We start from the raw sequence: 27901 nt of genomic DNA on the forward strand, positions 1-27901 counted from the left end.
CACACCTCCATGGAAATAATCTAATCAAAAGGTTTTGCCTACAGTTGGGTAGGTCACATCTCCATGGAAACAACCTAATCAAATGCCCCACCCTAATCAAAAGACTAGTCAGTCTGTCCCCACAAGATTGCATTAAAAGAATATGTCTTTTGTGGGGGACATAATGGATTCAAACTAGCACAACAAATATTATATGATCTCACTCATATGAGCTAATAATAATAAGTAAACTCATATAGAGTTAAAATCTAGAATATAGGTTACCAGGAAATAGAATGTGGGTAGAGAATGGAGATTGTACACTTAATATGTGCGGAATTTTTAATGTAATTTTATTGAGATATATTCACACACTATATAATCCATCCAAAGTATACAATCAATGGCTCACAGTATCATCATATGATTGTGAATTAATTGGCACATTTAATTTTAGAACATTTTCATTACTCCAAATAAAGAAAAAAAATGAAAATAAAAAAAGAACACCCAAAACATCTCATATCTCTTATCCCTCCCTACTATTTATATTTTTTATCTTTATTACTCATCCACCCACACACTGAATAAAGGGAATGTTGGTCACAAGGTTTTCACAATCACACAGTGTTCTGGTTTGCTAAAGCTGCTGGAATGCAAATTACCAGATATAAATTGAATTTTACTATGGAGATTTTTTAGTTCACAAATTTACAGATCTAAAGTAATAAAGGTGTCCAAATTAAGACATCAATAGGACAATACCTTCACTGAAGAAAGGCAGATGGCATCTGGGGTTCCTCTCTCACATGGGAAGGCACATGGTAAGATGGTCCTTCTCTCTCAGGCTCCAGTTTCAAAATGGCTGTCTCCAAAATGTCTCTGGGTTTTTTTTATCTCTAAGCATCTCTCCATACTCTCTTCAAAATATCTCTGCCTTTTACCCTCTCAGAGAGGACACCAGCAAACTAATTAAGACTCCCCTTTGAATTGGCATGGTCACATCTTCATGGAAATAATCTAATCAAAATATCCCACCCAAAAGTGGGTGGGTTACATCTCCATGGAAACAACCTAATCAAAAGATCCCACCCACAATAGGTCTGCCCCCACAAGAATGTATTAAAAGTACATGGTCTTTTTATGGGATACATAACAGATTCAAACCAGCACATGTGGTCACCCGATAAAAGCTATCTAGTTACACAGTCATCATCAAGAATCAAGTATTCTGGATTATAGTTCAACAGATTCATGTATTTCCTTTTGGCTATTCTAATACACTAGAAACTAAAAAGGGATATTATAAAATGCCTAAGAATAACCTCCAGAATGATCTCTTGAGTGTATTTGAAATCTCTTAACCACTAAAACTATATTTTGTTTCATTTCTCTTCTCCCTTTTGGCCAAGAAGGCATTCTCAATCCCATGATGCCAGGGCCAGGCTCATCCCTGGGAGTCATGCCCCATATTGCCAGAGAGACTTACACCTCTGGGAGTCATATCCCATGCAGAGGTCTGGGTAGTGAGTTTATTTGCCGAGTTGGCTGAAAGAGAGGCCACATCTGAGCAAAAAATAGAGGTTCTCTGGGGGTGACTCTTAAGCATAATTATGAGTAAGCTTAGCCTCTCCTTTGTGAATGATTTTAACTAGTTTGAATTTCAATATTTGAGAATGGATAGAGGTGATGGTAGCACAATATGGTGAGTGCAACTAACAGCATTGAATTAATCCATGTGACTGTGGTTGAAAGGGGAAGTTTAGGTTAGGTTATGTTACTAGAAGGAAAGCTAGAGGACAAAACAGGGGACTGTATAACACAGTGAATCCTATGGTTCATGATGACTGTAATTTACAGCACAAATATAAAAATGTTCTTTCATGAACTAGAAAAAATGTACATCACTACTAAAAGAAGTTAGTAATAGAGTGGTATATGGGGAAAATGAACCTACTGCAAACTATGGACTGTAGTTAACAGTAATATTGTAATATCCTTTCATCAACAGTAACAACTGTAGCACACCATTACTAGAGGTCAATAATAGGGGGGATAAGGGGTATGGGATGTATTTGTTTTCTGTGTGTTTTTGTTTTTTTAATAATGAAAGGGTTCTATATTTGATTGTGGTAAGGAATGTACAACTATGTGATGATACTGTGAACCACTGATTGTACACTTTGGATGGATTTGTGATATGTGATTATATCTCAATAGAACTGCTGGAAAAAAATTAGTTCAAGGTCTTATAGTTAGGTATGGATCTTAGAATTACATTTTAGGTTGATATTAAAGAATACAATCATTGTAGATATTAGAAATTCAGCAGATAAATAAAAATTAAAATTTTAATCTGATGATGCAAGTGGAATAATATTGAGGTTCATAAAATTTTCAGCATCATCTGATGTTTAAAAGGACTAATTTTTTCAATTAAAGAAGTTTGTGTAAAGTATTTTAGATGAAAACACATATACGCATTTTTTTATTTCTTTATACATACATAGTCTTAAATGTTTTGTGTAATAATCATTTAACTATAAGGAAATAGAAGGAATTTTAGAAGTTTAAAATAATTTTAAGTTTTAATAAAAAAAAGTCTTGCATAGAAAAAAAAGAATGTGACCATTCTTGTGAAGCCGAATATGTGGAATAAGATTCATACCAATTTCAAAATGAGGAGAGCTGCTGGAGTGCAGATAATTCCAAAACAAGGGATTGTTTCACTTAGAAAATTCAAAACACAGCAGAACTATTTTTGGATCCAGCTACAAGGCCCAAAATAGGTCATAAAAAAGCGGGAGAGGTTGAAATCCCCTTTTATTGCCTCATCCAGAAGGCTTCTCCTGCATCCCACAATAATTGGAGAGGGTGAAGTCTGGTTATGCCACTGAGGGGGACCAGCTGCTCTCCATTTCCAAAGAGCAAGACCCAGTGGGAACAGGCTGGAACAACTTCTGAGATGAAGGTCAGACATATGGAAAGTGTTGCTGATTCTTTCTGGGCAACACCCCAAGGGGTAAATAAGGTAAACTAGGAATAGCCCTGCCTTTGGGCTCTGATCTCCCCACTCCAACTCATCCACTAGAGTGGCATAATTTTCAAGACATAAATTAGACCATTTTATGGCCCCATTTAAAATTTGACATGGCTCCAAATTGCCCAAAAGGTAAAGACTAAGCTCCTTAACATGCAACACAAGATGCCCTATCATCTAACCCCTGCCAACCTTCCCAGACAAACACACTTTCCAGTTTGTATGCCTTTGTATACTCTTTTTTACATGTCCTGCACAATAGGGTTCTTTGGTAGTAAGTAGCAAAAAATAAGCTACAGCCTATTCTCAACATAGCAGCCAGAGAGAACCTTTTAACATTTAAGTCAATTCAAGTCATTCCTTTGCTCAAAACCTTCCAGAATCTCCCCCATTTTACTCAGAGGAAAAGACAAATGATTCACAGTGGCTTCTAAGGCCCTACCTGATCTTGATCCTCTCCTATTCTCTTCCGATTGCACACTGTGCTCCAGCCACAGTAGTTTCCATGCTGGAGTTGTTTCTCAAACACATCAGCATGCTATTACCTTAATGCTTTTGTGCTAACTGTTCCATCTACCTTTAAGGCTCTTACCTACAGAATGATATGACTGTTTCCCTCACCACTTTGTGAGTCATTGCTCAAATGTCACTTGCTTAAATATCTTATTTGAATTGCAACCTGCCTTTTTCTCAGAACTTTTGATCCCTCTTACTCTACTGCATGTTTTCCACTATATATGTTACCTTCTAGCATACATGATTGAATGATTGTTGTTTTTGTTCTGCTTTCCCCACACAATAGAATGTAAGCTCTATTAAGACAGGATTGTGGTGTTCATTGACAGATCTTGAGCTCCTAGAACACTGCCTGGCACATATTAGTCAGTAAATGTTTGTTACACAAATTTCTAAAATATATACTAGCTAACTTAAGCAAAATGGGGATTTATTTAAATGATATGAGATAGCTCACAAAAATGAACAGTTGAAGTCTGGGATGAATCAATTACAACTCTTACATCCTTGCTTTAAATATTCATGATTCAAAATTCAGAAAATATCCATGCAATTGGCCTAGCTTGGGTTATTTGTCCATTCTTTGACTAGAAGAAGGCAGAAGTTTATCAATAATACCACAAAATTATATACAGTAGGTGCTGAGTAGCTCCCTAAAGGTAAAATTTGGGTGTTATTAATGGAAAAGGCAGAATGATGTCTGGTAAGCAAATACAGCAGTTGTCCATTCCTTTCTACTTGGAATGCCTTTCTCCACCTTCTCCTTTGGAAGAAATTCTATTCATCCTCCAAGTCCTTTGCTCTCCCCCACTCCCAACTCCTCCAACTTTCAGCATGTGATTTAGCCTCATATTTCACCGAGAAAATAAAAATAATCATATGGGAGTTCCCTCGTTGTTTTAGTTTGCCAGAGCTGCTGTAACAAAGTACCACAGACTAGTTGGCTTCAACAACAGGAATTTATTGTCTCAAAGTTTTGGAGGCTAGAAGTCCAAAATCAAGGTGTTGGCAGGATTGTGCTTTCCTCAAGGTTTATAGTGTTCTGGTGGTAGCTTGCTAGCAATTAATCTCTACCTCTGTCACATGTCCATCTTTCTCCTTATGGCTTCTATTAAATCTGTGTCCAAATTTCCTCTGCTTATAAGGATTTCAGACATATTGGACTAAGGCCCACCCTGATTCAGTTTAGCCTCAACTTAACTAATAGAATCTTCAAAGATTCTATAAGCTTTGCATCAATAGGACCAGGAGTTAGGATTTAACCTGTATGTCAATCCATAACACTCATCTTCCAATTACTAATTCTGAAAATCTGTTTCTATCCCACTGGATGAAGTATCCTTACTTTTAAAGGTCAATCCCTTCACAATTGATGTTGGATTCCAAATCCTCCCACTTCATTGAAAACTCCATTTCTTTGGTTATTCTCTCATTTGCCTATATCATTAACCTCTCTACTTAATCATTGCTCATTTCTACCATCATAGCATTGTTAGGTGTCTCCTATCTTAAAAAACAAAACAAAAACATTTTTAAAATGTACCTCCTTTGATCTTCCACTTCTTTAGCTGCCTACCCTATTTCTCTGCTCCCAGTCACAGGCAAACTTCTTAAAATGTTTGTTTACCCATGCTCCAGTCATACTTTTACTTCTATAATCCAGTGAAACTACTCTTGTCAAATTCAAATTAAATTCAAATTTGATGAACACATTGCTATCCTCCTCTGATTTGACCTCTCAACAGCATTCGGTGCATTTGACCACTCCTTTGCTTCTTGGAAATATTTTCTTCTCTTGGCGTCTGTAACCCCTCTACTATTTTCCTCCTACCACTCTAACCACTCATCCTCAGCTTCTTTTTCTTCTTCTTCTTCCTCCATTTCTTCTCAGAGTTCCTCAGAACTTGATTTCCTTGTAGGTTTCCTTTTCTTCTCTTTTTACATGTTCTCCCTAGGTGATATCATTCATTCCAATGGCTTTGAATACCATCTGTAGGTGGACAAGTTCTATATTTAAATCTCAATCCCAAACTTCTTTTCAGAGATTATATATCCAATTTCCTGTTTCATACCTCCACTTGAATGTCTCTTGAATGTTTTAATCTTAACATACCCTAAACTGAACTCTTAATTTCTACTACCAATACCTTCTCAAATCTGTCATCTTCTGAATCTTAGTAAATGGTAACACTATCCATCCAGTTGCTTAAGGCAGAAATTTGGGAATCCTACCTTACTTCTCCCTCTCTCTGTCTCATTACCATCAGTAATTTCTTTTGATTCTATTTACCAAATGTACCCCATATCAATACTATTATCTACATCTCAACTGTGACCATCCTATTCTAAGCTACTATCATCTCTTGCTTGAGCTAAATCATCCTGCTTCCTTTACTGCTTTTACTATTTAATTTCTACACTATAGCCTAAGTAACCTTTTACAAATATGTCAGATGTTAGTTCTCTGCTTTAAACCTGTCAATGCCTTTCAACTGTACTTTTAATAAAATCTAAATTTTATAAGTAGGCTTACAGGGTCCTTTATGATTCAACCCATGCTCACCCCTCTAACTTTATTTCATACTGATCTCTTTATTCAGCTCTAGTTCCACTGGTCTTCAGCTCCGTGATTTCATTCCAGTTTTAGGAACTTTGGACATGTCCTACCTTTTATTGGAATGCTTCACTCAAGATCTCTGCTCTGCTTTGTCCTCCAGGTTTCAGCTTAAAATTTGCATACCCTGTGAGAATTCTCCTGAACACACCATCTACAAGCAATCTTAACAAATTTTCTCTCTCCCATCACACCATTATTTGCTCTCAGTGTCTGTTTATTTTTCCAATTTTGTACATATGTTTTCATTTTTTCATTTATTTACTTGCGTATTCTCTCTCTTCCCAACTAAACTATAAACACTATGAGGGAAAGAGACTTTTGCCACACACAAATATATACTTAGCTTCTAGCACAGTTCTGCCACAGCACAGGCACACAGCAAATGCTTATTAAAGAATTGAACCAAAGTTCAATTCAAATGTCACCATGGTTCATCAACCCAGATGAGAGACCAAAGTTCTAATTTTGTAGTCCAAGGTTCTATCCTATTCTGACATGCTATGTCTTTGTAATTCTATTATTATATTCTGTTTAATGTCCAGCATCTTTAGTGTGAGTCTATTTGGTTATGGTTGCTCAGAAAATAACTGATTTAGGAACTATGGCTGCAGACATGGCCACTGGGTACACAGCCAGTGTATTTAGGTGTTTAGGTGACAGCTTGCAAGCTGGAAGAATTCATAACACTTTATCTTTTCATATAAAAACAAGAAGAAATCAGAAAAAGACCATTACATACTATTTGTCCAGCCATATGCTGGCCATACTGTCATCCAGAATCCCACTCATTCTCCTCAAACATTTCTGAATCTCTGCTAGAAAAGATATTTATCTCTAGCTTTCCATAACTGGTTAATTATCCTCTATATAGAGCCCCCCTCAGAAATTTTATGGATCCAGTTTCTCAGGGAATGGAGGTGGGGGGAGAAAATTCCTTGTATATTGGTTCTTCATGGAAACATGGCTGGATGCTGACTTATTCCTGCAGTCTGTGACTATTACTAGTTAAAGTGAAGCTGTCACATTGGAGCTGGTGATGTGCTTTCATCTGTGATTCTCTCCACACAGTCTGGTAAGGTAGGCAGACTGGGCTTTATCATACCCATTTTGCAGTTGAAGAAACTGAGACCTAGGAATCATAAGGGGCTCCAAAAAAAACAAAAACAAAAACAAAACAACAACAATAATAAAAACTACCATCCATTAAGTTAGGCACTCTGCTAGATGCTTTTATAGACATTACATCATTTGAGCCTCACGACAACCCTAGTTGTGGGTATATTACCATCTCCATTTTACATAAAAGAAAACTGAGACTCTGGGAAAAGAAGTAACTTGACCAAGGTCACATTCTAAGCTGCTAAACCAGGATATCAGGGTCTGCCTAACTCTAAATCTCTTGCTCTTAAAATCACTCGGCTATAATAGAGGTTAAGATTGGAATTCAGATTTCCATCTTCCCAAATACAGTGTTCAGCCTCTACTCCCATCTTGCATGACTGTTCTGCCCCCATCCAGGGAGGAGGTTCAGAGCCAGGTCCTACCATCATCGTTCCTCTCACAGTCAGTGCTCATTTGTTGTCTTCCACTCCCAACTAGGAGGAAGTGTGCCTTTTCTTCACATCATTGCCAATAGTTTTGTTTTCTTACCAGGGGAATAAAATGAATTTCAAACATGAGCCTTTGACGATAGGCTTCTGAATGGTCAGCCCCAGGGAGAGGTATGGAGGAGGTGGTAACCAAAAGGGGAGGCAGGAAAATTCAAGACCATTAACTGGACCAGGCAGGCATCTCTGCCCTCAAATGCTCCACAGATATGAGAGGCAAAAGCCTTACAATTCTGTGGCTGATGTAGAGAGCATGAGGAAGTTGCTTTAAAGTCAACCTGGATGCTGTTTCTCAAAATCAGGTAAAGCTGTAAGAACAAAAACAAACAAGGTCAATGTACCCACAATGCTGTCAATAAAATTAGTCTTGAACCAGACTGTGATCCCATTCAAGGCAATTGTTCCACTCTCTTGCTTCATTCCTGCCATCTTTATTCTTGGCTCCCTTAAAGAGTCTACCTGGCTTCTAACTTTATGGCTTTTCCTCTTGTCCCTGGACTGTACTCATTCCTTGTATTTGATAACAGAATGTGTTTTTCCAGATTTGACCTCTGGCCTTTCCCAAGACATAGCTTGCACTGGCTTTTCTGTGGTTCTTCCCCTGGCAGCTTTAGAACCATCTTGAGAAAGCTAGCTCTTTTCTGTGAACTCCAGATCGACATCTGGAGTCTTCCACCCAAAGACTGTCTTGGTTACAAGGTTAGAGAGACAAGACCCATAAGCTACAATCAAGAAATGAAGGAGTCCACTGTCCCAGTGCGGCAGCAAAGCCTTGAAATAGGGAGCAGAATGCACCTCATGCATATGAAGATTCCCTGAGAGATCTGGCCCTATTACAAAGTCAGCCTTCAGGAAAAATGGAGGTCTTGAGGTCTCCCAAAGGAAAGGTAGCAGGATGTGGATACCAAGCCAGTGCAAGCCACCCACCCAGGTCGCAGATGAGCGAGGCATCTCTCTTTGGGTTGGGGGTGGTCTTGGGGCCAGCGTTTCTTCAGGACAAGAGGGAGGAGACTGCCTGCAAATTGGGAACTGATGACTCCACAGACTTGGCACAACAGCCTGCCTGAATCTACCTCAGGGTAAAAGCCTGGGCATCATGGGTTCCAATACAACAAATTTCAATTTTGAAGTAAAGAATGAGAATTGGGGCCACATGTCTTATAAGTTGTGAGACAGACAGCCCATGCAGCAGCCAGATGTGAACTAAAAACTATGTTCTGTATAAACCCCATGTCTTCTCTGCTTTTGAAACTTTTTCCTCTTCCATTAATTTCCTTGTAAATGTTGCCTTTGAAAAATTTCAACCCTGCTCTAGCTGAACTAAGGAAGAAAGGATCTGGCTACAATTTCAACTAACCTAAGAGAGGACTAAGTGGACATATGGCCGAAGCTCTCTAAGTTCAACATCTTGGAAAAATGGGCACAGACGGAGATGAACATCAAGGAAGGGTAAAGCTGGAGACAGTATGGGCATCAATCCCATCCTGTCCAGGGTTTGGCCTCCTACCAGTCCTTGGTAGCTTACTCTATCACTCTCCCTGGGGCCTGTGACCTTCATATTTCTTGTGTGTCCCACGTGGAAGAAAGATTACCTCAATGTCAGATGTATGTCTCTTAAAGAATCATGAAATCTCAAATAATCAGAATTTGGAGTATACTTGGAGATCAACTAGTTCAGTGGTTGACTGAACAATATCAGAATCTCCTAGATGGGGGGGATGAACCTTTACAAAAATACCGGTTCTTTTGGCCCTAACTCTAGAGATTCATATTTAATTTGTCAGTGGGGCCCAGGCATCAGTATTTTTAAAGCTCCCCTAGGTAATTCTAACATGCAGCCAGGGTTGAGAAGCACTACTGTAGTCTAACTTTTTAATTGTACAGATGGGGAAACAGAGGCTCACAGAGAGAAAAGAATTGTCTAAGATTTCATAGCAAGTAAGTGGCAGAAGCTAGGTTTCCTAATTCATAATCTCATACTCTTTCTAGTGTTTCACCAGATTTCTCAATGTAGAAGGATAGAAGGTTCAGAATTCCCTCTAAGCATCACACATATATCATTCCTTGTGGCATAAAGCCTGCCACTACCATTCTACCCCACCCTCTTCTCATATGCAATACAAAGATAATGGTTAGAAGAGTGTGCAGGAGTTGCTTTTTATGTGGCGACTGCTCTCCACTCCGTTAAGTGAAATATCCTGTGTCTCACACTCCAAACCTCAAGGAGTCCTTAATATCAATACATGGGAAACTTATTTTTAAATAGAAAAATTATAGGCATTTTATCTGCTTTTTATAAGTATTAGCCTATGTAATTAAATATGGCTTTGGAATCTACCTATTGATAACTCTGATTTAATCACCTAATCCCATATTCTTGTACACTGAAATGCTTTCCAATTGTTTTGGTATTACAAACAGCGCTTCAATGAACATCCTTGCAGTTAAATTCTTGCCAACATCCAAGCTGATTCTTTATTGAAAATTTCTGGATGTAGAAATGCAAACAATAAAAATACAAACTATAATGATAAGTTTAAGTTACAAATTGTTCTTTAGAATGATTGTACTGATTTATACTGACATGGAGAGTATGTAGAAGTGACCAATTTCCCATATTCTTGCCAATGTTGTGCTATCAATCTTTAATTCTTTCCCAGTCTGACAGGCAAAAAAATAGTAACTTGTTTTGAATTGAATTTATTTCATTAATATCATTTTCCCATATATTTACTAGTCACTTGCATTTCTTATGGTTTCCCTATTCATGTCCTTTGCCCATTGTGATAGGCAAATTTCTATGATAATTACTAAGATTTCAAATTCCTGGTATAAAACCACTCCCATTGAGTGTGAGCAGAGTCTCTGATGTTATATAGTAAAGGTGATGGGATAGTCAATCACATGATTATATTATACTATCTGAGATTCTCATATAGTAGACTTGAGATGGGTTCAACCACTGGCTTTGAAGAAATAAGCTGCCATGTTGTGAGAGGGCTATGGGACTAGGACCTGAGGGCAGCTTCCAGGAGCTGAGTGACCCCTCTGCAAGCTGAAAGCCAGCAAGGAAAGAGGAACTCAGTTCTACTGCAGAGATTAATTCCTCCAACATCATAAATGAGTTTGGAAGAAGACTCCAAGCTCCCAAGTAAGTGATGTTCTGGGACTTCCAATGCTATGTCATAAGAAGCCTTGTGGCTTCCACTGATTCTCCTGCAATGCTCTCTTATGGGGCTCTTACTCAAAACCTAGCTTCCAGATTGTGAGAAGCTGAAGCTACATAGAGATACTACATGTAGGGACCGGTAATGACAGCCCTAGCTGTGTCAGCATCAACTGTCAGCCATATGTATGAGTCATCTTGAACATTCCAATCCAATTAAGCTCCTAATGACTGGAACCCAGTCAGTACCACATATAGCAGAAGTACTCAGCTAAGCCCATGTAATCAGAAGGCACAACAAAAAATGGTTGTATTTTTAAGCTACTAAATTTCATGTTTTGTTAGCAAACAAAAGACAACAGGAACAGAAATTGGTATTTGAGGTGGGTCTTGAACCAATGTAAGCATATACACATTGGATCTCTTATGCAGCAAAAGAAAACAAAATATTTAATCTTCTTAATAACCCTTTGGTATAAGTACTATTATTATCCTTATTTTACAAATAAAAGAAAAACAAATGTTAAGTAATTTGCTCAAGATCACACTGATAATAAGTTTTGGAGACATAATTCAAATACAAGGAATTTGATTCTAGAGTCCATATTCCCAACTGTGATGCTATACTGCTACATATGAACACAAATGCAACAATCTTAAATAAAATGTTGATAAATTAAATCCAACAGCATATTAAAATAATAATAAAGCATAACTAAGTAGGGTTTATCTCATCAATGTAAGAATGGCATGTTAAAAAATCTGTCTTTAACAGATTAAGGGGCAAAATATCATATGATCATAGCAACAAATGAGGAAAAAGTAGTCTAAAAACAATCCCACCCCCATATTTCATGGAAAAACTCTTGGAAAATTTGCATTATAAAGACACTTCCTTTAGATTGAAAAAATATTCTTCAAGAAACTTGCAGGGCACATGAAGCATAATGCTGAAACAATGAAATAATTTCCATTAAAATCAGGATAGTATATTGAAATAAGCATGAAGAACACATAAATCTTAGTGGTGAAACATTAGAAGAATATCTGTTAATGCCAGGAGAAAGACAAAGATCCCTACTGTCACCACTATTACACATTATATTGCAGGTTCTAGCCTATGCAATAATACAAGGAAGTAAAATAAGAGATATAAAGACTGAAAAAGAAGATACCTTCTAAAAGGAAAAACTAACCAACTATTAAAACTAAGAAAGGACTTGGCCATAAAATACAAAAATTAATAGCTTTTCTATGAAACATTCGTAAATAAATTAAAGATATAAGAGCAACATAGATTACAATCACAGTAACAATGTAAAGATGAAGTACTTATAAATAAACATAACAAGAAATATGCATGGCCATTATGAAGAAAACAGAAAAAATTACTGATGGATGTGAAAGATGACCTAAATAAATGGGACAATATACCATGTTCAAGAATGGAAGACTAAATATTGTAAAATTATTCTGTATTTATATTAACTCAGACTTGTTAATTGTTTCAAACCTTTTGTGCCGTATATATTTGGACTAATCGCTCTGAAAATTTTGCAGCTTGATATCATTTTGGATGCTATGTGAAAGTTCTTTGGATGATGAGGTGCAAACACAGATAGCCATCCAGCAAAGAATGCATGAAAGATTACATGCCCTGGAGAGGGAGAGGGAAGAATGAGAGTGGCAGAGGTGCCCCTGGATTATCTAACCTGGGTTCCTGTGAAGGTCTATGGAGGACAGAGGGAAAGAAGGGTGGATGTGAGCCCCTGGTTCTTGCCTTTATTGTGACCCAAAGGAAGTGGGGGCAGGGTTTTCCTATGAATTATGAGAAAAGCTAAAGCAGCAAGGACCTTTTGGAGAAGCTGAGGGCAGCTTCTTATCATCCAAACCATATGAAGACAAGGTTTTGCTGGTAAATTATGTGACCTGAAAGGGCAAGGGGCTGTTTGGAGAAGAAGCAGCAAGGGCTGATCAGAGAAGCAATAGGGGCCATTCAGAGATGCTAAGAGCAGCTCTTATCATATACATCCTATGGAGATGCAAGCCCTGCTATTGTAGTTATGCCCATGGCAGGGTTTACTGGGGCAGTTGCTCAAAGGGAAACTTACTTCTAAGCCAGGCAGGATGATGAGGCACCAAATATAATGTGTTTTATGACATTACAGATATATGCACAATGTTTTTAAATGTTTGAGTACTGAAAATTTCTGGTTACAGGGTAAAATGTTCAATAAAAGTTATTCAATTATCCTTAATAATTATATGATACAAGGCTTTGTATCTTTAATTATATTTACCTACTTGACCCATTTTCTGGTTACAGGGTAAAATGTTCAATAAAAGTTATTCAATTATCCTTAATAATTATATGATACAAGGCTTTGTATCTTTAATTATATTTACCTACTTGACCCATCCAAGACAGAGTTTTATTTAAACCTTACACTACAATTGTTTTTCTTGAAGTTTCTTTTTCTACAGAATTATTTGTTTGTTTTTATATTCAAATGCATTATTAATTAGCACATAAACACTCCTGATAGATATATCTTTACTAGTAGGGAAATCAATTAAAAATACCTTTACATTATTCAATAAAATACTATGCAACCATTAAACAAAAGGAACAAGGGAACTTGTATGTACTGATATGTAAAGAACTCTAAGATATATTAAGTTTAAAAAGTAAGTTTCTGAATAGTGTATATAGTAAGCTAATATTTGTGAAGAAAAATATATATGATGTGTGTGTGGGTACATATTTAGAAAAATCTGGAAGGAGAAATAGCATCTGGGAAAATTTGTTTCAGTGAAGGGGAACTGGATGGCTGTGGTCAAGAGGAAGAAGGAAGAATTTCTTTTAACTGTACACCCTTTTATACCATTTGATTTGTTTTTACTCTGTTCATTGATTACTCAAAAGTGAATTAAATTTAAACAAAAAAATCTCTTACAAATCAATAAGATAAAACAAAAGAACCAAGATAGAGAAAATGGTCAAAGGAAATGAATCAACAATTAACAAAAGAGAAAATTGTATGTCAAAGAAGATATACAGATGACAAATGAGCCTATGAAAATATGCTCATCATAAGTCATTATGCAATTGCAAATTAAAACAACAGTGAAATACTACTACACACTTGTTAGAATGGGTAAAAACCCCCAAAAACTGATAGTATAAAATATTGGTGAGTATGTAGAGCAACAGTAAATCTCATTTATGCTGGTGAGAATGCAAAATGGTACAACCACTTTGCAAAACAGTTTGGTAGTTTTTTACAAAACTAAATAGTCTTTCCATATTATGCAGTAACTGTGCTCCTGGATATTTACCCAAATGAGCTGAAAAAATATGTCTAACCAAAACCTGCATGATGGTGTTTATAGAAGCCCTATTAATAACTATAAAAATCTGGAAACAACAAAGATGTCTTTCAATGGGTGAATGGATGAACAACTGTGGTATATCCATACAATGGAATGTTATTCCGCAATAAAAAGAAATTAGGAGAACCTAAGATTGTGGCTAGGTGAGACAGGGCAAAAAAATACTTCCGTGAAAAATACTAGATAAAAACCAGAAAGTGACCCAGAACACCAGTTCCAGTGATGCACCAGCTGGACAAGGTCTGCTAAAACTGCAGGGACTATGCACTTGGTGAAACCGGGAGTCTGAGTTCTGAAACTAGTGAGTAAGCCAGCTGAAAGTCCCACAGCCACACTGCAATGTGGGGAAACTGGGGGTTGGTGTTTGGAGATGGACTAGTTCTTTAAAAAACAAAAACCCAGGAGCAACTACAGTTATGATGGTGAGAAGGTGAGAACCACACAGTGAAGCATGGCAGGAGCAGGCTATGCCAACCTCTTGGTGTCTGGAGTGGAGGATAGCCCACTGCTGATTGCCTTAGGGCCAGGGGGACAGAGGGGAGAGCCAAAAAGAGAAAGAAACCACGCTGATTGCAGCCAGCTCCCTGGCATGCTGGCGACAGTCCTGCCTGGGGCCGGACCCACAGCCCAGAGCAGTGCCAGGAAACCCAGTTTGACAAGGAGTGCATCCCATGGCACTGTGCACACACCACAATGTCGGCTGTGGACAGTGGCCTCGGCAGCACCCACAGCTAGTTGTCCCAGAGCTGGGAAGGTGGAGCTGTGCGAAAAGGGGGGGCTTGAGACGCCTCATTCAGCCATTTTTGCATCAGGCTGGAAGCGTCCTGAATGGCCTGGTGGCCCGGGGCTTCCCTTCAGGGACAGTGTGCACTTGTGACATAGCACAGCCTTCCATCAGCAGAGGTCCTGGCAGATCACAGCTGAGAAGGGGGTCCTGCTCGGAAATCCCAGGGACCCTACATCAATGCCGGGGACTTGTGGGTCAGTGGCAGAGAAAATATGTGGCAAGACTGAAATGAAGGCTTAGGCTCTTGCAACAGCCTTGAATCATGGGGAACACCCGGGAGGTTTGAATATTAAAGCTGCCCTGCCACGCTCACGACCCAGACACACGCCTGACATTCAGGGCAGACAGCACAAACAACACACCCAAAGTGAGTGCACCATTGAACCCCACAAGAATCATTTCCCCACACACCACACAAAGTTGAGGAGAACTGACTTGAGGGGAATAGGTGACTCACAGATGCCACCTGCTGGTTAATTAGAGAAAGTGTACACCACCAAGTTGCAGATCTGAAAAATTAGATTGGTATATTTTATAACTTGAAAGAACCCTATCAAGCAGAGCAAATGCCAAGAGGCTGAAAACAACAGAAAATCTTAAAGCATATGATAAAACCAAATGATATGGAGAACCCAACCCCAAACACCCAAATCAAATAATCAGAAGAGAAACAGTACTTGGTGCAATTAATCAAAGAACTACAGTCAAAGAATCAGAGCATGGCACAGGATATAAAGGACATAAAGAAGACCCTAGAAGAGCATAAAGAAGAAATAGCAAGAGTAAATAAAAAAATAGAAGATCTTATGGAAGTAAAAGAAACTGTTGGGCAAATTAAAAAGACTTGGGATACTCATAATACAAGATTAGAGGAAGATGAACAACGACTCAGTGTCCTAGAAGTCCACAGAACAGAAAATGAACAAACAAAAGAAAGAAGGGAGAAAAAAATTGAAAAAATTGAAATGGATCTCAGAGATATGATAGATAAAATAAAACTTCCAAATTTAATACTCATTGGTGTCCCAGAAGGGGAAGAGAAGGATAAAGGTCTAGAAAGAGTATTTAAAGAAATTGTTGGGGAAAACTTCCCAAACCTTCTACACAATATAAATACACAAAGCATAAATGCCCAGTGAACTCCAAATAGAATAAATCCAAATAAACCCACTCCGAGACATATTCTGATCAGACTCTCAAATACTGAAGAGAAGGAGCAAGTTCTGAAAGCAGCAAGAGAAAAGTAATTCACCACATACAAAGGAAACAACATAAGACTAAGTAGTGACTACTCAGTGGCCACCATGGAGATGACAAGGCAGTGGCATGACATATTTAAAATTCTGAGAGAGAAATATTTCCAACCAAGAATACTTTATCCAGCAAAACTCTCCTTCAAATTTGAGGGAGAGCTTAAATTTTTCACAGACATACAAATGTTGAGAGATTTTGCTAATAAAAGACCTGCCCTGCTTCACATACTAAAAGCAGCCCTACCAACAGAGAAACAAAGAAGAGAGAGATATAGAGAAACTTAACAGACATATATAGAACATTACATCCCAGATCACCAGGACACACATTTTTCTCTAGTGATCATGGATCTTTCTTCAGAATAGCCATATGCTGGGACATAAAACAAGCCTCAATAAATTAAAAAAAAAAAACAATTGAATATATTCAAAGCACATTCTCTGACCACAATGGAGTACAAATAGAAGTCAATATTTGATTTGTAACTCCACTATTTACTTCCTACAGGATATAAAATACATCAACTCTAATGATAAATCAGTGGTTTGGGACTCAATGTAAAATATGTAATTTTTGACAAGAACTATATAAAGGTGGGGGATGGAGGAGTACAGGAACATAGTTTATGGGTCCTATTGAAGTTAAGTTGTTATCAAAGAAAAACAAGATTGTTATGGATTTAGGAGGTTAAATTTAAGCCCCACAGTAAACACAGAGAAATTATCAGAGAATATGACCATAGAGATGAAAAATAGAGTATGGATTATGAGAAGTGGGGGAAAGGACAGTGGGGAGTTAAGAAATGAGTGTAGGGTTGCTGTTTGAGGTGAAGAGAAATTTCTAGTAATGGATGGTGGGAAGGTGATAGCATTACAACATTCTAAATGTGATTAATCCCACTAATGGAAAGCTAGGGAGGGGGTGGAATGGGAAGATTTAGGCTGTATATATGTTTTCACAGTTGAGGAAAAAAAAGACAGTCTAAATAGATGATAATTGAATGCCAAGGATGATCCTGGAGGGGATCGGAGGATGGAGGACAGGTGGCTCAAAGGGACACAGTTGAGACATAAGGAAAAAAAAAAGGAAATATAGAATATAAGCTTTGTATCATTGTTGAATCTCTTGTACTTCTTAGCTGCACTTAATGGAATTGCATAAAAGAATGTTCTTGTTCATGGGAACTGTATATGTGAATTATAGTGTTTGGTCAAGGATGTGTGCACCTTGCTCTCATGTGTTCAAAAGACAGAGCAACAGATGATGGATGATAGGGAGGGAGGGAGGAAGGGAGGGAGGGAGGGAAAGAAATAGCGATGTGACAGCATGTTAAAGTTGGTGGATTGGGGTATCAGAGGAGGGGGGTCAGGGTATGATGGAGTTCTGTGTATGGGTTTTGTATTGTTTTTGCAACTGTTCCTGTAACTTTGAATTTATTTCAAAATAAAATAAAAAAAAACAGAAATTAGCTATTAAGTCACTAAAAAGCATGAAGGAACTTTAAGGGCAACTTTTTTATTGAAATTGTCACATGAAAAAGGCTACATACAGTATGATTCCAGCTATGTGACGTTCTGGAAAGGGAAAACTATAGAGATAGTAAAATGTTCAGTGGTTGCCAGGAGTCTGTGGGGAGGGAGGGAAGGTTGAATAGGTGGAGCACAGGAAATTTTTAGTGTGATGAAACTATACAGTATGATACTGTAATGGTGGATATATAGCATTATACATTTTTCAGAACCCATAGAACTGTACAAAACAAAGAATGAACCCCAATGTAAACTATGGACTTTAATTTATAAAAATGTATCAATATTGGTTCATCAGTTGTAACAAATGCACTACGCTAATGCAAGATGTTCATAATAGGGAAAATTGAGTGGAGGGCTCAATTTTCTGTAAACTTAAAGCTGCTTTAAAAAAAAAAGCCTATTAATTAAAATTTTGAAAATTTAAAAACTGTATCCCTAATGAATATCTGGGAAAATACTCAACCTCATTAATGGTCAGGAAAATACAGAGTAAAACAACAAGCTTCCATTTCTCACCCATTAGATAGGCAAATATAACAAGGATATCATTTCAAGTGTTGACAAGGATGTGGGAAAATGGAAACCTTCATATACTGCTGGTGGAGATGTAAATTGCTTTAACCATTTTGGAAATCTATGTGAATGTAATAGAAAAATTGAAAACTGGCATCACGTAGGATCTAGCAATTGCATTTCCTTATTCCCTAGATAAACTCTTGTGCTCAGGGAGACATGAACAAGGATACATGTAAAGTTTGTGATGGGGAAAATCTGGAAGCAACCTGAATGTTTTTCTATACATGTTGTATATTTATATGATAGACTAGAAAACCATGGTAAAAATTAAAAAATAATAACAGCACTGTATTATATGTTCATAAACATATATAACCAATAGGTATAGAAATACTTCAATAATATAGTATCAAACAATACCATTTATGTACATTTTGAAAGCAAACAAAAACAGTTCTGTATATTGTTCACAGATACATAGCTTCAAATTATATAAAAGTAAAATTAAAACAAGAAGGCAAACATATCAAACTGACAATAGGACTGCTTCTGGGGAGGAAAGGAGTGACATGGAAATGAGTCTGGGGGAAAGGTAGCTTTACTTTTACTGGTAATGATGTATTTTTAATAAAAGATATTTGAAGCAAATTTGTTGCAATAGTAATTGTCAATTCTGCATTGTTGATTCAGAATTGTTTGGGTTTTTTCCTTTGTACTTTTCTGTACTGTTTAAATTTTTCCAAATATTAATATTTTTCTAAATATTAATACATAAAAAGAGCATAAAATATTATTTTTAAAATACATAACAAAGAAATAAACTGAGGACAATCTGACTTGATAGTCCATTCTCTTTGCTCTCTCCCTCTCTGTGGCAACTGCTAACAGAAAGTTTAGTCCTTCAGAAAGTACATGATACCCAGGGGATACCAAGAACAGCAACAGGCAGTGATCCAAATAATGAACTGATTCCAAAAAGCCCAGCAATTAGTAATGAATGGCATTACTGGTCAAATGGAGTACAGTGGTGAAGACCCTAGAATAGGATTTACTCAGAAATCCAGGTAGCATGTTGGAGATGTGTCCATAGATAGCAGGGAATCACTGGTTAGGGTAAGTGTGGGGATCGGGAGCCTATTAGAAGCTGGGTTAGGTTCTGAAGAGCTAGGCTGTCAATGTCTGTGACCCTTTCCAAGCTACAGTGAACAAATTTCACATTCCAGAATGCGAGTTAGTCACTAAAAATAAAGTGGATGTCTGGTCACATCTGCCAACAATTAGAGGAGATACTGGCCCTGACCACAGTTTTGTCTCTGATGGGGAGAGAAGTTGGCTGGGACCCCAAAACTCTGATTCCTTGACCAGCTGCAGACCATCATGGTAAGTCCTTAAAGAACATGCTGCTCAGAGGATAGACAGACATTACAGGCCAACACACATTTTTATTCCACATCAGGAGCCTATGCCCAAAGTCCTGTGTTGCTTTCTACCCCAGAGATAGGACTGGACCTTGTGGGGAAACAGAGACAGGTCTAAGAAGCCTACCCTATGCCCTCTTCCCCCAGGAGGCCCTCAGAATTTTAGGGTGCTCATTGCCCTCTGGATCTTATTACTCCAACTGCTCCTGGGGACCCTGAAAACTGAGCCCAAAGGAAGAGTCTCTGGCCAACTCATATGCCCTTAATTTTCCCAATCCACTGCTTGCTTAGGGTATTTGAGTGATCTTTGGAGTTTATTTTATTTTAAAAATCCAACCATCTGTGATATAGAAATAGGGGAACCAAAATTTCCAGAGCACCTACTTTGTGTCAAAAACTTCAGACATACAGCATTTTGGGAATGAGCTGAGAGTATTCCAGAAAGGCATGAAAGAGAGAGATAGGTAAAACAGTAACAGAAATGAGCATCTCTTTCCTCCCAGAAAAGGGCCAGCAGAGCAAATCCAAGACAGTGAGCTTCAGTGGGTTAAAGTGCTATATGAATGGGGAAAGGAGGAAAATGTTACTGGCCACTGATCATTCTCAGAATCAACTGAGGTCCAGTTTTCTTTCTTCAGGAAAGAAAATTGGATCCAGTCTACTCAAAAGGGGGCTAAAAGGAGTTGATTCAGAATTCTGGCACCACAGTTGACTGATTGAACCTCATTCACCCTAGGGTTTGGCCAAGCATATGAGAGATTAAGAAACAGCAACATAGACCTGGTCAGCCAGTGTCTAATACAATTTACATCCAAAATCAAAATTCATCAGCAATCACCAATTAGAACATGCTATAAAAAAAGAGAAAATGTTTATAATGTCAACCAAAATTACAAAATATCTAGGAATAAACCTAACAACATATGTGTAAAATTTATATGAAACAAAAACCTGTAAAACATAACTTAAAGATGTAAATAATCTCTGAATAAGTGGAGAAATATGCCATTGACTTGGACAGAAACTCTCAATATAATAGAGATGGTCAGGCTCTCAAAGTTGTTCTATAAATTCAAAAGAACTCCAATAAAATCTAATAAATTTTAGTTAAACAGAAATTAACAAACTGATGTTTTCACTTATTTTGAAGAGTAAAGGCACAAATATAGCCAAGAAATTTTTAGAAATAGAAATAACAAAGAAAGATTTGCCCTACCAGATAATAAAATATATTATGAAGCTAAATTATAAAAGTGTATAATTGGCACAAGAATAGGCAAATCAATGGAACAGAATGGAGTACAGAAACAGACTATAGACATATAGATACAGATGTGAATTTATATGTGACAAGGGTAGTATTTCATATTAGTGTTGAAATGATGTTATTTAATAAATAAATTGGGAAAATTTGTTATCTTTTTGAAAAACCGATGAAGTTAGATCTCTATCGTACACTAGCTACAAAAGTAAATTCCACATTAAAGAATTTAATGTAGAAAGCAATTACAAAATTTTTTATAATCAAATATTTATAAATTTTGGATATGAAAGGTCTTTTATACAAAACATAAAATTAAAATCTGTAAAAGATTTGTGAATTTGACTACATCAAAAGGCAAAACTTTTTATAACAATAACAGCATAAATAAAATAAAATGAACCAGTGGCAGACTGGGAGAAAATATTTTCAAAGAATTAATATCTGGAGTATACAGAACATTTTCAAAACAAAAAGAAAAAGAGAAACAATCCAATTGGAAAATTGATGAAGGAGATAAACAAGCAAGTCACAGAATAGGGAATCTGAAAGGCCAATAAACATATGAAAGGATGCTCAAATGTCACTTGTTATCTTAGCAAATCTAATTTAATAAAAATGAAACATTTGTCCATCAAAATAGCAAAAATTTTAAATGCTGATAATGTCAAGTATTGATGAAGGTACGAGGAAAAATGCTCTCATACATTGTTGACAAAAGTATAGAGTAGTACAGACTTCTTTGGAAGGCAATTTGATAGTGTCTATTAAAATAAAAAAATGTATGTACCATTTGATGAAGTAATTACACTTTTGACTGATTAAAAGATAATTATTTGCACATGTACACAAAGAAGCTCATTGCACTATTGTTTATAATACAGGAGAACCAGGAAAAGCCTAAGTGTCCATTAGTAGGAAAATGGTAAAATAAACTAAGGCTTTGTAACATCATGCAGTAGTTTAAAAGAAGGAGGTAGCTATATATGTATTAACTTGGAAAACTCAAAACCATAGTTCTGATTGAAAACAAACAAGTTATGGAGTAATAATATGTCCATTATTACATTATTTATAATTTTTTAAACCCCACAGAACAAAAGAATATCTTTCTACATTGCGTCAGGTTGGCTCCTCCTAGAAACAAATGCCGAGAAAAGATTAAACTTAAAAGAGTTTCAGGGAAACTCCTGTGATAGTTTAAGGTGCAGGGAACAGAAATATTCAGGGACAGCCTTCAGACTATTATGTCAGTCAAAAACATGTGAAAGGAGGAAAGGAAGGGAAATCTGAGAACTCTTAGCCAGGACAATAAGACTGACAGTAAAAGTTGCCTATTAGAGAAATCAAACATAGGGTAGAACTGGCCCACAACTAGTAACCCCACCATGCTCATTCATTGTCTTGGAGCACCCTGGAGGAAGCACTGCATCGGTTTCATGCTGCATTGAATCAAAAAGTGCAGTAGCTGGGGCCATCAGTCAACTATGCTTCCTGCAGAAGATTCTCTTAAAGGGACATCTAGATGGCACATCCCCATGGCTGTTGCATACATGTACACATACATGTCTATAAATGCTTAGAAAAGGTCTGGAAGGGTAATAATATCTAACTTTTACAGGTAATTGGGATACTTCCAAACAATGGAATAATGCCCAGCAATAAAAAAGAATGTACTATTGATACACACAACATGGATGGATCTATGCTGAGTGAAAGGAGCTGGCATCAAAAGATTACATTCTGTATGATTACATTTATATGATATTCTCTAAATGGCAGAATTATAGTGATGGAGAACAAATCAGTGGTTGCTAGGGGGTTGAGTGGATGTGAAAGATGAATATAAAGGGATATCATGAGGGAAGTTTTGGGGGATGATAGGAATATTCTGTATCCTCATTGTGGTGGTGATTACCTGAATACATACATGTGGCAAAAATTCATTGAACTAACACACACACACATACAAACATGAGCAAGTGCAGGAAAACATTAGTGAAATCCAAATGAGCCCTGTGGTTTAGTTAATAGTACTGTAATAATATCAATTCTTGGTCTTGATAATTGTACTATGGTTATGTAAGATGTCATCATTGCGAGGAAGTTGGGTGAAGGGTACATGTTAACTCTACTATTTTTGCAACTTCAATGTAAGTATAAATTACTTTGAAATTAAAAGCTTAAAAATATAAAAATGTAAACATGCCCATCAACAGTGTATGAGTTTCAGTTCTTCCACATTATCACCAACATTTGGTACGCTAATTCTTTTTTTTTTTTGAAATAAATTCAAAGTTATAGGAACAGTTGCAAAAATAATACTAACCCAATACACAGAATTCCATCATACCCTGACCCCCCTCCCTTGAAAGCTCAATCCACCAACTTTAACATGCTGTCACATTGCTATTTCTTTCCCTCCCTCCCTATCATCCATCATCTATTGCTCTGTCTTCTGAACATGAAAGCAAGCTGCACACATCCTTGAACATGCACTATAATTCACGTATACACTTCCCATGAACAAGAACATTCTTTTATGCAATCCCGTTAAGCACCACTAAGAAATACAAGAGATTCAACAATGATACAAAGCTTCCATTCTATATTTCCTTTTCCTTATGTCTCAACTGTGTCCCTTTGAGCCACATGTCCTCTATCCTCCAATCCCATCCATGTTCATCTTGGCATTCAATTGTCATCTATTTAGACTTTTTTTTTCAATTGTGGAAACATATATACAGCCTAAATCTTCCCATTCCACCCCCTCCCTAGCCTTCCATTAGTGGGATTAATCACATTTAGAATGTTGTAATGCTCTTTCCCACCATCCATTACTAGAAATTTCCCGTCACCTCAAACAGCAACCCTATACTCATTTCTTAATTCCCCATTGCCCCTTCCCCCATTTCTCTTAACGCAAACTCTACTTTTCATCTCTATGGTTATATTCTCTGATAATTTCTTTGTGTTTACCGTGGGGCTTAAAATTAACCCCTTAAATCCATATCAATCTTGTTTTCCTTTGATACCACCTTCATTTCAATAGGACACATAAACTATGTTCCTATACTCCTCCATTCCCCCACCTTTATATAGTTGTCTAAAATTACATATTTTACATTGAGTTCAAAACCACTGATTTGTCATTAGAGTTTGTGTATTTTATATCATGTAGAAAGTAAATAATGGAGTTACAGTTCAAAAATTGTTGTCTTCTATTTACATTCCATTGCGGTTGGAGAATGTGCTTTGAGTATATTCAATTTTTTTTTTTTTTAATTTCTTGAGGCTTGTTTTATGTCCCAGCTTATGGTCCCTTCTGGAGAAAGATCTGTGATCACTGGAGAAAAATGAGTGTTCTGCTGATTTGGGATGTAAGGTACTATATATGTCTGTTAAAATTCTCTGTATCTCTTTTTCCTTTCTTTGTTCCTCTGTCAGTAGGGCTCCCTTTAGAATCTGAAGTAGGGCAGTTCTTTTATCGGCAAAGTCTCTCAGCATTTGTTTGTCTGTGAAAAATTTAAGCTCTCCCTCAAATTTGAAGGAGAGTTTTGCTGGATAAAGTATTCTTGGTTGGAAATATTTCTCTCTCAGAATGTTAAATATGTCATGCCACTGCCTTCTTGCCTCCATGGTGGCTGCTGAGTAGTCACTACTTAGTCTTATGTTGTTTCCTTTGTATGTGGTGAATTGCTTTTCTCTTGCTGCTTTCAGAACTTGCTCCTTCTCTTCAGTATTTGACAGTCTGATCAGAACATGTCTCAGAGTGGGTTTATTTGGATTTATTCTATTTGGAGTTCACTGGACATTTATGCTTTGTGTATTTATATTGTGTAGAAGGTTGGGGAAGTTTTCCTGAACAATTTCTTTGAATACTCTTTCTAGACCTTTACCCTTCTCTTCCCCTTCTGGGACACCAATGAGTCTTAAGTTTGGACGTTTTATTTTATCTATCATATCCCTGAGATCCATTTCGATGTTTTAGATTTTTTCCTCCATTCTTTCTTTTGTTCTTTCATTTTCTGTTCTGTGGACTTCTAGGACACTGAGACATTGTTCAGCTTCCTCTAGTCTTGTATTGTGAATATCCAGAGTCTTTTTAATTTGGCCAACAGTTTCTTTTATTTCCATAAGATCTTCTATTTTTTTATTTACTCTTGCAATGTGTTCTTTATGCTCTTCTAGGGTCTTCTTTATGTGACTTACATCCTGGGCCATGGTCTTCTTGATGTCCTTTAAATACTTTGCTATGTTTTCATTCCTTGATTGTAGTCCATTGATTAATTGTGTGAGGTACTGTGTCTCTTCAGATATCTTGATTTGTGTGTTTGGAGTTGAATTCTCCATATCATCTGGTTTTATCATATGGATTAAGATTTTCTGTTGTTTTTGGCTTCTTGGCATTTGCTTTGCATGACAGGGTTCTTTCAAGTTGTAAAAAAAAAATACCTATCTAATTTTTCAGAAACACAGTTTGGTGGTATACACTTTCTCTAACTAACCAGCAGATGGCACCTGTGAGTCACCTATACCCAAGTCAGTTCTCCACCTTGTCACCGCAGTGTGTGGGGAAATGATTCTTGTGGGGTTCAGTTGGAGATCTCAGTTTGGTTGTGTTGCTGGAGTCATCCACCCTGAATGTGGGACATGTGTATGGGTGGCCAGGGAGGAAGGACAGCTTTAATATTCAAATCCCCCAGTTTCCCGGAGATTCAAGGCTGCCACAAGAGTCTAAGCCTTCATTTCATTTCAGCCCCAGACCCTCTCTCTCGCTGTCCCACAAACCACCAGACTTGGCATAGTGTCCCTGGGTTCTCCAAGCAGGTCCCCCCACCCAGCTGCAATCCTCCAGGACCTCTGCTGAGGGAATGCTGTGCTATGTCACTAGTGCACACCGACCCTCAAGGTAAGCCCTGGGCCATGGGGCCATGCCAGGGCACTTTCAACCTGATGCAAAGATGGCCAAATGGGGCATCTCCACACCCCCCTCCTCGCACAGCTCCTCCTTCCCAGCTCCAGGACAACTGGCAGGGCTCTGGGCTTTGGCCATGGCCCTGGGCAGGAGTTTATCCAGCCTTCTGGGGAGCCAGCTGCGAGCCACAGGGTTTCTTTCTGCTTCCGGCTCTCCCCTCCATTCCCCCAGCTACAAGGGTATCTGCAGTGGGCTATCTTCCAGGCCAGACACTGAGAGGCCAGCCCAGCCCCCTCTTGCTGTGTTTTACTGCGTGGTTCCCACTATCACAGCTGCAGCCACTCCTGGGTTTTAACCCCCCCTTTTTTTAAAAAAAAAAAAAGAGCCCGTCAGTCTCCAAATACCAAACCCTGGCTTCCCCAGACTGCCGCATGGCTGCAGGTCTTCCAGCCAGCTTACTCACTCATTTCAGAATGCAGACTCCCGGTTTCACCAAGTATACAACCCCTGTGGAACTAACAGACCTTGTCTAGCTGGTGCATCACTGTAATTGGTATTCTGGGTCACTTTCTGGTTTTTATCTAGTGTTTTTCACAGAGGCATTTTTTTGCCCTGTCTCACCTAGCTACCATCTTAGTTTCAGACCACTAACTTTTTAATTTTAAAAATTCTAATGGGAAAGTAGTATCTAATTGTGGTTTTAACTTGCGTTTAACTGATGGGCAGTAATAAATGGCATCTTTTTCTGGGCTTGTTGGCGTTTTGTACATCTTTTTATGAAGGATATATTCAAATATTTTGTTCATTGTTTACTGACTTCACTCCTTATTTTTGCTTTTTATATATGTTGGATACAGGTAATTAGATAAATATGCATTTGGACATATTTTCCAAGTCTGTGGCTAGATTTTTTCATTTTCATAAGAATGTCTTTCAAGGAGCAGAGGTTTTTAATTTTGAAGAAGTCCAATTTATCATTTTTTTCTTCTTCAGATTATGATTTTGGTGTTGTATCTAAGAAAACTTTGCCTACCCAAAATTCACAAATATTTCCCCTATGTTTTCTTTCAGAAGATGTATAATTTTAGTGGTTACATTTAGGTCTGTGGTCCATTTCAAGTGGATTTTTTGTATATAGTGTGAGGTAAGACATGAGGCTCATTTGTCCAGTTTTTCCAGAACACCAGAAAAATGTGTTGAAAAGATTTACTTTCTCAATTGAATTGTCTTATCACCGTCATAAAAAATAATGACTCTGTGTGTTTGTTGTGTAGTTGTGTGTGTGTGTGTGTGTTTCTGGATTTCTATTGATCTATGTCTATCCTTTCACCATTACCACACTGCCTTAATTGTTGTAGCTTTGGAGTAAGTATTGAAATCAGGTAATGTAAGTTATTCAGTTTTTTAAATTGCTTACCTATTCTGGGTTATTTACAATGCCAAAAAAAATTTAGTAAGCTTGTTAATTTTTTTTCTAAAAAACCAGTTGCAATTATTATCTAAATTATGGTGACTGTATACAACACTTTGGCAAGAATCAATATATTAACAATATTCAGGCTTCAATTCATGAACATGATATATCTCCTCATTTATTTGGGCCTTCACTTATTACCCTCAAAAAACTTCTGTAGTTTTCAGTACAGAGATCTTTCACATCTTCTGATAAATTTATTCCTAAATATTTTATATTTTTGGTGATATTTTGAACTGCATCTTTTAAAAACAATTTATTTTTCAAATTGTTTGCAGCAGTTATATAAAACACCACAATTCATTTTTGTATAGGAACCTTTTATCCTATAATCTTACTAAATCCAGTAATGACTTTTCATAGGTATTTTTTGTAGATTCCTTAGGATTTTCTGTGTAAACACTCATGTCATCTGCTGATAGG

At 37.3% G+C, this 27901-nt stretch overlaps 1 protein-coding gene across 2 annotated transcripts in view; it reads right to left on the reverse strand.

Annotated features, from left to right (window-relative positions):
• OPHN1 (oligophrenin 1) overlaps positions 1–27901 on the reverse strand; it is an 838177-nt gene that overhangs the window by 133344 nt on the left and 676932 nt on the right. Inside the window, exon 17 of one of the 2 annotated variants that reach the window (XM_037821167.1) lies at positions 7469–8067. The exons of the other annotated variant lie outside the window; for it this stretch is intronic. The gene's annotated coding sequence lies outside the window, so the exon portion shown is untranslated. Of the gene's footprint in view, positions 1–7468; positions 8068–27901 lie in introns of those variants that run through there. 2 annotated transcript variants of the gene reach the window in all.

Source organism: Choloepus didactylus, chromosome X, assembly GCF_015220235.1.
Source record: "Choloepus didactylus isolate mChoDid1 chromosome X, mChoDid1.pri, whole genome shotgun sequence".
Classification (NCBI taxonomy): domain Eukaryota; kingdom Metazoa; phylum Chordata; class Mammalia; order Pilosa; family Megalonychidae; genus Choloepus; species Choloepus didactylus.